The sequence below is a fragment of the Pristis pectinata genome, chromosome 6, assembly GCF_009764475.1.
Source record: "Pristis pectinata isolate sPriPec2 chromosome 6, sPriPec2.1.pri, whole genome shotgun sequence".
NCBI classification, from domain to species: domain Eukaryota; kingdom Metazoa; phylum Chordata; class Chondrichthyes; order Rhinopristiformes; family Pristidae; genus Pristis; species Pristis pectinata.
The window spans coordinates 70,029,296-70,039,979 of NC_067410.1; the positions used below are offsets into that span (position 1 = coordinate 70,029,296).

The 10,684-nt window shown below is 39.5% G+C and overlaps 1 non-coding gene across 1 annotated transcript; it reads right to left on the bottom strand.

The window, feature by feature from the left end:
• Nucleotides 1–7,025: 7,025 nt before the first annotated feature.
• On the bottom strand, nt 7,026–7,132 carry LOC127572149 (U6 spliceosomal RNA). The gene has a single exon (XR_007956581.1). It is a non-coding gene; the product is annotated as a U6 spliceosomal RNA (small nuclear RNA).
• Nucleotides 7,133–10,684: the final 3,552 nt, after the last annotated feature.

The following is a 10,684-nucleotide window of genomic DNA, read 5'->3' on the forward strand; positions in this document are numbered from 1 at the left end:
ACGTTGCCCTGCCCCCGCCCCGGCCAGCAGCGCACATGCGCATTCCGCCAGCCAAGCTTCAGCCTCCAACTTCAGACACATGGAAGCTTGGGTCACTTCAGTCTCGAAACGGAGTTTACATCAGTGCATCGCATTGTTTGTTATACATATCAGAACAGCCCTCTCAAGCACTTAATGGGTGTGGTGCTGAAGGAGGAAACAATGCTGGTTCCAATGCACTTTAAATAGGGTGTATTGGTTTGATGGCAGGATGAATGTATTAATTTGGTGACACAATGAACGTAAAGAAACGCGCACTGATTGTATTTCCCATATATTTTTGTAAAGATTCTTTTTGAAAATAAAACAAAAGAATGAGCACGTCTCATTAATCAAGAGTTTATTCCGACACTTATGTAAATTTAGATGTAGAATAACTCATCACGTGGTGAAACAAATGCAATCTATGCACAAAAAATATTTATAAACAAGACTTTAGATATCTCTGAAGAGACTGCAGTTCCTCCAGCAGATTGTTTGTTGTGTTAGATATCTTTCAAGTTTTTGCTTCACAACTACCCATATCTTTGTTTTTAAGTTTGCCGGGGTACAACCAGAGGATAAAGTATATTTGTGTAAAAAGTTAAAAATTAAATATTTATACAAAAGTTTGGCAGCATTAAATTTCTTTAAATTTCACTTTCAAACTCAAATTACATTTCACACCTGTCTTTATTCTCAAGAGTTGAATGCTATGCTCCCAGAACCAGAGGTAAGTCAATTAATCAAATAATCTACATCCAACTCTGGCACCCCGACTACCCATTCTATGTGCTGCCCTTCTCTTTATTCCTGCAGGTAGCAAATGCATTAAATGTTTTAGGGAGGACCAATTCCCTTGTTTCTTTCTTTTCTAACCAATAGGAGTGACGGTCAAGACAACAGGAAAAATGTGACCATAGGCTCAATAAAAAGCCAGAACTTGTATCCTATCTGCTTCAGCATGGAATTCTTTCCATCAGAAAAACTACATCCAAAACAGAGGCCTCGTTTTTGCAGCTGGAAATGTTTGTGTGATTATTTTTTCAACAGGTAAATTAATACTAAAAAGAAAGATTTTGTATAAATACAGTTCTTACAACCTTGGAACAACATTAATTACCTCTGTTCCCCACAGCTTTCATCATAGAGTCAACAGGCAATCTCTCAAATACAGCAGACATATCTGGAAACTTCTTTCTCAAAGATTTCAGCCTTGGTCCCAAATCACCTGTTTCAATGAACACAAGCAGGAGTGGGTCATTCAGCCCCTCATGGCTGATACATCATTTAATAAGATCAGAAGTGATTTTATATCTTACTGCCACTTTCCTGCACTAATGTCATATCATGAGGTTCTTTTAATATAAGGAAAAAAAAACTCCTAAATATTCCCAAAAACTGAACTTCCACAGCCCTCTTAAGCAGAGGATTCCAAGGACTCATTGGTCTCTAGGTAAAAAGTTTAAATTAACTCTACACATAAAGAAATCTCGATGCTCTTTTTCAACAATAGTTTGTTCTTCTTTCAACCCATTGCATCTTCTTCCCTATTGCTTGCTATCAATCATTCTCCTCCCCATGTTAGAAACTGAAATAATTACTCTACATTGAGTGGTTCGTGGAAATATTTGTAGAAGCTTTTCCAAAAATGCAATGCCCAAATGGGTAATCCCTTGAAAGTATGAATGCAGATAGATAAATCCATCACCCAGAAATGGGGCATATAAAAGCGACAAAGTTATGATTAATTTGTATATGATATTAGATAAGCCACAAGTAGTGCAGTGTAAGGCATCACAATTCAGGGAATACCTACCCCTCCACTTATTCTGATCGGATGATGGCTATTCAACCCATCAAGTCCCTGCCTGCTCCCAATAGAGGAATCTGATTAGTCCCATTCCCCGTCTTCTTATCTCCCTATGGCCTTACAACTTATTCTCTCTCACGTGCCCATCAACTCCGCTTTCATTATTTTCCCACTTATCTATACCAAAGAGGAATTTACGGTGGCCAATTATCCTACCAGCACAACTTTGGGATTTAAGGGGAAATCAGCAGAAACCTACAGGGCGAAGGGGCAAATTCACACAGACAGCACCCGACATCAGGATTGAACCCAGATTCCTGGAGCTTTCAGGCAGCAGCACCAACTGCTGCACCACTGTGCCTTGAAATATGAGAAATTTGGACCCACAGCACACATTGCTCATGTGCCAATCCAGCTCTTAAGCCTCAGATATTATGGACAGGATGTTTTTACTTGTTATGTCACAAAGGTACCACCATCATATTGACGAAGATCAAATAACAGAGTCAGCTTACATTATCCATGCCTGAAATGGCCATTAGAGTCTTCATGTATACATGGTGAAGACACAGTCATAAAATTAAGCTTAGTATTGTCATTGGATTTTAGAATGAAGAATCATGTATAAAAATGAAACACAGCAGAACACCAATCCTCCATTGATTGGCTCTATGTAAAGGTAATAACACAACCAAGAGCATCAGTGACAGTAACTTTTGAATTTCCATGTTTAACATATAAAAATAGGAGCAACATAGGCCATTGCATCCACTATCATGCTTGATTCTCTATATCAGTACCACACTCCTGCATCTTCCCATTCTCCTTGTTGCTATTTGCAAATCCTTCTAAAATATATTGTGACTTGGCTTCCACAGCCTCTGTTGTGGAATATTTCACAGGTTCACCACCCTCTGAGTGATGATATTTCTCATTATCTCAGTCCTAAATGTCTCATTGAGTATCTTGATATTATGGCCCCATTTCCAGTCACCCCCATCCAGGGGAAACGTTCTCCTTGCTTCTAGCTTGGCAAGACCTATCAGAACTTTGTACCTTTTAACTTTCATTTTTCTAAACTCCAGTGAATGCAGGTCTAGTCAACTTGGTCTCTCCTCAGTCCTGGCATCCCAACAACAATCTGGTGCACCTTTGCTGCACTCCTTCCATGGCAAGTTTATTCTTCTCTGGGTAAGGAGACCAAACCTGCAGGCAATATTCCAGCTGTGGTCTCATTAAGGCCCTGTATATTTATAGTAAGACATTCTCGCTCTTGTACTTAAAACACCCTGCAGTGAAGGCAAATGTTCCATTCACATTCTTAACTGCTTGCTGCATCTGTATGTTCGCTTTCAGTGACTGGTATACAAAGACACCCAGATTCCTTTGTACATCAACTTTTCTTAACCTGTCACCACTTAAGTAATACTTTGCCTTTCTGTTTTTTCTCCCAATGTGGATAACTTCACATTTATTCACATCATACTGCACCTGCCATGTATTAGCCACTCACTCACCTTGTCTAAGTTGCCTTGAAGCCTTTTTGCTTCTTCTTCACAATTCGGAATCCTACTCAGTTTCATGTAGTTGACAAATTTATAAATGTTGCATCTGGTTTCATCATCCAAACTATTAATATATTTTGTGAAAAGCTGGGGCCCAAACACTTACCTCTGCTGTAGCCAATAGTCAACACTTGCCACTTCTGTCTGTCAGATAGTTTTATCCTCCAATCCCATGCGCTTTAATTTCTTACGTGGAACTTTACCAAAGGCTTTCTATAAGTCTGAATAAACATCTATTCTCCCTTGTCTATTCTCCTCAAAAAACTTCAAGCCAGATGTTAAAGCAAGTCAGTAGCGGCCAGGACAGCAAATGGGTATGAAAGTGGCCAATGCTATGTTTATGATACGACCACATCAGTAAGAAATTTACTGTACCATACCAGTGAGAAATTGAGTTACCTTCACCACTGCTACAGATCCACAAACTCCCACCACTACCTTGACTACATTTCCTCCCAGCCTACTTCCTAGCAGAACTCCATTCCATTCTCTCAATTTCTCTGCCTCATCATACCTATTCTGATGATGTCGCCTTCCATACTAGGGCTTTCCCTTTGTCCTTCTTCTCTAACCATGCTTTCCATCTGCTGCAGTTCACAAGACCCTCGACCCTGACTGTTTCCATTTTCCTCTTTTCTCTTCTCAATGCTTTTCCCCACTCCCAGAACCAAGCCAGGAGTTCCAATGTCCTCACTTCACCACCCAACCCCCACTCAACCGTTATCTTTTGAGGTCCTTGACACTTCCAAAGTAATACCGCCATCAGACGCATCTTCCCTTTTCAGCATTTCAAAGAGAATTACCTCTGAAATAATCTACTTCTCAATTTCAGCTCCTCTACTACTCACTCCCCTTTCCACAGCATCTTCCTGTGCAACTACATGAGATGCACCACTTGCCCTTTTAGCTCTTAATCCCCCATCCACCAGAGACTCCAGCACAACAAGCAGCAATTCATGCAGTTCTTCCAGTTTAGTTTACTGCATTTAGTGCTCACGATGTGGTCTCTTTTATGTTGGGAAGACCAAAAACAGATTAAATGAGCACTTTGCAGACACCTCTGATCAGTCTGCAAAGGTGACCCTGAGCTTTTTGTCAACTGTCATTTTAGGTCTCCACCCCACTTCTGCTCTGACCTCTATGTCTTCGCTTCCAGCATTGTTCCAACAAGATTCAATCTAAGCTCCTTATCTGTTGCCTAGATACATTACTGCCTCTGGGATCAACATTGAGTTTAGCAATGTCAGAGAATCAGCATTTCTAGCACCTTTTTTTCAGACTTTCAGGTGTCACTCTGCATTATGTTGTCATATTAAATAATTATTCTGCATTTACACATCTTTTGTAATTTTGGGATCTCCCCTCCTATCTTCTACCTTTTGATAAACTTGCCCTTGTGTTCTCTCCTCCACACCAATCAGTTCCCCACCAGCCCACCCCTTCTCTGTATCTTACAATCCATTTATCTCTAACTTTTCCCAATTCTAATGATTGGTCTTTGACCTGAAATTCTTAGTAGTATATTTCTCTTTCCACAGATACTACATAACCTCTTGCATATTCCCACCTGGTTCTGTTTGATTTCAGATTTCATACTCCTTGCTTACACTGCTAGAAGCACACTAGAGTGGTAAATAGAGATGCCAATGTCATTCTTCAATTTCCAGTTAATTTTTCTCAGGGTACTCCCAATACTATTTGTATCCAGTGCAGTGAAGATCTACTTCTGAGAGATAAGAAGTCCATAGCTTCTATAGATTTAATCTGAATGCAGTGATTAGAAGAATAAAGATTGACATTTAACATCTGGAGTAAATTGAGGAACTTTTGTTCTACTGTTTGGAATTCAGCTTCTTTGAACTGATTGAGATTAAAAGTTAGCCTTTCTTACCAATTACTTCTTTAATTGTTGCGACCAATTGCTCATTCTTCTCAATCTTGGTGATGTTCACACACTTTGGCCTTTTCTACAAGCTTCTTCAGGCAAAAATAACTTCTGTGGCTTCCAGAATGCATAGGCCTGTTTCACAATCTCTCCGCGTGTTTCAGCTCAGAAATCAACCTAGTGGTTTAAGCAATTTAAGAAAAGTGATTATACCAAGAATATGGTACAAGGTATTGTTTAAGGCCTACAAGATGAAGAATTTAAATCAGTAAGATTGCTACAAAATGTACAAAATAGAAATACTTCAGGATAAAAAAAAGACATGGTACAATGTTGCAGCACTGTTCTGAACTTTACAGAGAAATTTATGATTGAATCATTTCTTATAAATTGAAGTCATGTGATCACCAGATTTACTGGTGGTTAAATCTTCAGCAACAAAGGAGAGCTATAATTGCTCATCTTAAGGGAATGCATCAGCACACAATTTTATTTAAGCAGCTATTGCGATACACAGTATTTTAAGCAAACATCCGTTGCCAAGATAGTGTTCATTTGCATCATCATTGTTTCACTTTTCCAGGATGTTGCTGAGGCCATATGCAAACTTTTTATTCAGTTCAAACCTAATATCCAATTGAAAAACCAACTCACTTACTTTTTACTTTGCAATATTATGCCTTTTTCTGAACCTTCTATTGTCACTAAAATATTCATTGTTTATTGCATTTCAAATAGTAAGACCAGCTTTGTTTAATTTAATGTATTTCACTTGACCTCCTGCCATACAGCAAGATGGGCACTTCCCCAGCCTTTGACTGGCTCAACCCAACTTTCTTTGATAACCTGTAATCATTCCACCAGTCTTTTACAATTTGGTGGCAAAAAAGACCAACAGCAGATAGTATTAGTATGGCATTTTTAATGTTAGAAATATGCTGCTTTGCAGAAGTTTCAGTCAAAATATGAAACCAAGATATATTAGGAAATATTAGGGCAGATGGATAAAAGCTTGGTCAAAGAGGTTGTTTTAAGGAGTATTTTAAAAAAAGGAAAGAGGTTAAGAGGCAAAGATTTTGTTTTTACTGGGGGGAGCTCCAGAGCTTAGGTCTTTCAAACCAAAAGATGACTGTCAATGGTGGAGCAATTAAATTCAAGGATGATCAAGAGGCCAAAATTAAAGCAGTTGGATACATTGAAGCAAAACAAAGCTGGGGAGATTACAGAAAAAGGGGGCCGAGGCCATGAAGGGATGTGAGAAACAGGGCTAAGAATTTTAAAACAGAGCAATGCTTGACCAGGAGCCAATTTAGATTAGCAAATATACAGATGATAGATGGTTTACTCTTTCCCAGTTTTAGCATTGAACATTAATGCTGTTTCTTTTTCCACTGATGCTGCCCGGCCTGAGCGTTTCCAGTATTTTCTGTTTTTTTTAAATTTCAGATTTCCAGCATCTGCAATACTTTTGATTTATGTGTAAAGGTCAACTGAGTTATGAGTGTTGAACAATGTGATGGGTGTAGAATTTGAGGTCTTAGAGATGGCACAGGTATCTAGGTGTCAAATAAGATAGCAAGGTTGCAAGAAGTCTGATTCTGTTACTCACTGTTGACAGAGAGAGGAATGGATTCATTGATTCGGAATGGAAGTTATTGATAATGGCATTGGCATTTGTCTGCCCAATATTTACCATAGAACCATACAGCACAAAACAGGCCCTTCGGCCCACCACGTTGTGCCGTTAAATATGGAATGCTTCACGAATTTGCGTGTCATCCTTGCGCAGGGGCCATGCTAATCTTCTCTGTATCGTTCCAATTTTAGTATATGTGCTGCCGAAGCGAGCAGTGTAAAAAAGTTTCTAGTTACCTTGCATTAAACATCAGACAAGCAGTCTGTTACTTAGAGACAGAGAAATGAGTATGGAGAGGTAGAGTCACATATGATCAGTGTGAATGTGGAAACTGATACAGTATTTTTGAATGAAGTTGCTGAAGGATAATATGCAGATAAGAAATAGCAAGGACATAAAGATTGATTCTTGTGGGATATCAGTTAGCAGTGTGGAAGGGGGAAGAGAATCCGTTGCGAGTGGTTCTGACTAGATAGACAATGCTATTCCATGCAGGTGAATAGCAGTGGAGAGATACTGGCAGAGTACAGTATGATCAACCACATCAAAGGCTGCTGACAGGAATACCATGCCACTTATTTTTACGAGATGCCTGAGGTAATTTAAGATAGAGTCAAGCCATGCCAGCCTTGTGGGAGGTGTAGGAAGATAGCCAATGGTGTCCAACTTTTCAAATTTTGGTGTGTTGCTAAGTTCTTTTTTAGTGAATATAGGAAAAAGTTGTTTTGCTCTATTGGGCAGGATAAAATGGAGCAAAATTCTTTTGCCTTTGTGCATCTTCCAGCATGCTTGGTAAGCCAGTCTAGTCAACTACTGTCCACAGTCTCTCAGCTTTCTGGCCTCAGGACATTTCCAGGCTGCTGCTGATCTCTGCCACATCTGACAGTTTGCTACTCATTGAAGATTTGAAGATATCTTTATTAGTCACATATACATTGAATCACACAGTGAAATGAATCTTTTGTGTAGTGTTCTGGGGCAGCCCACAAGTGTCACCACACTTCCGGCGCGAACATAGCATGCCCACAACTTCTTAACCCATATGTCTTTGGAATGTGGGAGGAAACTGGAGCACCCAGAGGAAACCCATGCAGACACAGGGAGAATGTACGAACTACTTACAGACAGTGGCCAGAATTGAACCCGGGTCGCTGGTGCTGTAGTAGTGTTACGCTAACCGCTACACTACTGTGCCTACCCCAATCAAGCTCCATACTCAAGGACTTCAGATATATTTCCACCAGCCTTCAGGAACGGGCAGGGCAGACACGGGCATTTGTCTGATCTGCTTTTTTCCCCAAAGAACAAGCATTCTTAGACTGCCCTCATATCCTTACATAAGCTAACTTAGCAACCTTCCACCAGGAGCACCTGAGTCTGGCACTGGGGTGTCTCTGTGCCCCCTTTCACAAAGAACATGTCTCCTGCAAGCTGTATTTTCACTAGCCCTTCCAGGTCTCTCCGACACACTGGAAACACATTCAAATGTGCAGGAAAGTCGGAAGCTGCAGAGAGTAGTGGACTCGGCCAGTACATCACGGGCACCTCCCTCCCCACCATCGGTAGTATCCACAGGAGGCGTTGCCTCAAGAAGGCAACATCCACCATCGAAGATCCCCACCATCCAGGCCATGCCATCTTCTGGCATGCCCTGGCAGCTACCATCGGGCAGGAGGCACAGAAGCCTGAAGTCCCACACCACCAGGTTCAAGAACAGCTACTTAACTTCAACATTTTGGTTGTTAAACCAACTGGCACAACCCTAATCACCAGTTTAGTAAAACTTTGACCACTTTACTGTAAAATGGACTTTGTTTTTTTTGTTCTAATTGTGTTCTTTCTTGTAAAAGTTATGTTTAATTTATGCTTTTCTTGTGAATGCTGCTTATATGATGCTACGGGCCTGTTATGCTGCTGCAAGTAAGTTTTTCATTGCACCTGCGCATACATGTACAGGCAAATGACAATAAACTTGACTTTGACTTTGAACACTCTCCAAATCACCTTCCTATTATTTCATCATCCTCACATCTTGTTACAATTCTCCCCAGTACCTAGAAGAGCATGGTATGTCACTTTGCGGGCTAGCTTCAGAAATTGCACCTGCCAACATCTGGTAGAATTTACAGTAGATCAGCAAGAAATGCTACCCGCATTACACAAGGAAATCCAACAATGCTCTACTTTGGCTCTTGCAATTGAAGTTCTTACTCTAATGCATTTTTTACCAACAGTGCTGGGGGTAATCCACCTGACCTATAATGCTGTTTTAGTGTCATTAAAAGGTAGCAGTGTAACTCCTAGCCCGATGTATTTCTATAAATGTCAATAGCAAATGGCAAAATTTTGTATTTATTTCATTAATGTTCCCTCTTAAATTTTGAAATTAGTCTATTTTTCTACAGGGACTTGCTAATTCAGCCCTACAGAATTATCAAAAACGTATCACTAAATTATTATGATATAACTGTCTTATTTCACAAGAATCAAAGATTGAAAGTTTCAGAATGTCTTAGTGGGAAGTTGTCAGGATTGACTAGTTAACTTTTTTAGTTGCCTGCTGCATTTTAAACAGCTTTAATCAATATCCAAAAGAACAACATTGGCACCTGTAATTCCATGGAGCTAGAGGATAAATTTGTGTGGCAAATTATAGGGACTTCGATTGCTGAACAAGGCCCCAGAAAGACAAATGCACACCCAATGCTCAACATTATAAACTTCCTTAGTTGACTGAAGACAGAATTAGCAATGAGGCCTTTATATCCGTCCCCAGACCATATGGAGCCAAATTGACTCAATCTCTCAGGTAAAATGATAAATCAGGTACAATTACAGTTTTTGGAAATACATTAATTTTTCAGAGACAAGATGTGTTAATATTCAAAGCTTCAAAAGCTACAGAGGATCAACTCATCATATCCTATCACCTCAGTGATTTATTTAAAGAAGCATTCATTTCTAAATGAAAATTACATTTTGGAAAAACCTATTTATTGATTCATAGATTTTTAAAAGGTGATTTAATCTAACAAAGCACATCATGTAAAATTCAAAATTACATTTTGCTGAAACCTTTAACCAGAGCTTAGCAGAGAACCTTGGTGCATTGTGCATTATAATACTGCAAAGATTGCTGTTAACTGATCTGGCACTAAGGAGATTAACATAGGAACATCTTGAGTAATCAGAGATGACCATTTTCCAGTTTTGAGTTTAAGGTTTCTTTGTTTTTACTGCAATTGAGGTAATTGGTGGAAAATGACACAATTCTGAGCGATGGTGGTGAGGTTTCACCATCTTTTAATTTTTTTAACAAGCTGGATCCTTTTTATTAACCACTGTTTGCACAATTTGATATGGTTGGCTTTACTGCACCAAACTAAAGATGGAAAACTATACTCATATCACCCAAGTTCAGATGCTATAAATTGGTGTAGCAAATGGATGGGCATGGTTTAACTTCCTTAGTTCCTGATACAACAGAAGTCCTATTTTTAAAGGACATGCTGGCCCACTGCCATTGTGCAGCATATCTCCCCTCTTTCTTTCCAGTCCTGATGAAGGGTCTCAACCCAAAACATCGACTGTTCATTTTCCTCCATAGATGCTGACTGACCCACTGAGTTCCTCCAGCACTTTGTGTGTTGCTGCAGCAATCATTTGTTCATTTATGTTTAAAATATTATCTATTTTTATGGGAGTGTGGTTAGTGATCATTCTTATTTCTGCAGGGTTAGTGGTCATTAATTTCACTGTTTGTCTGC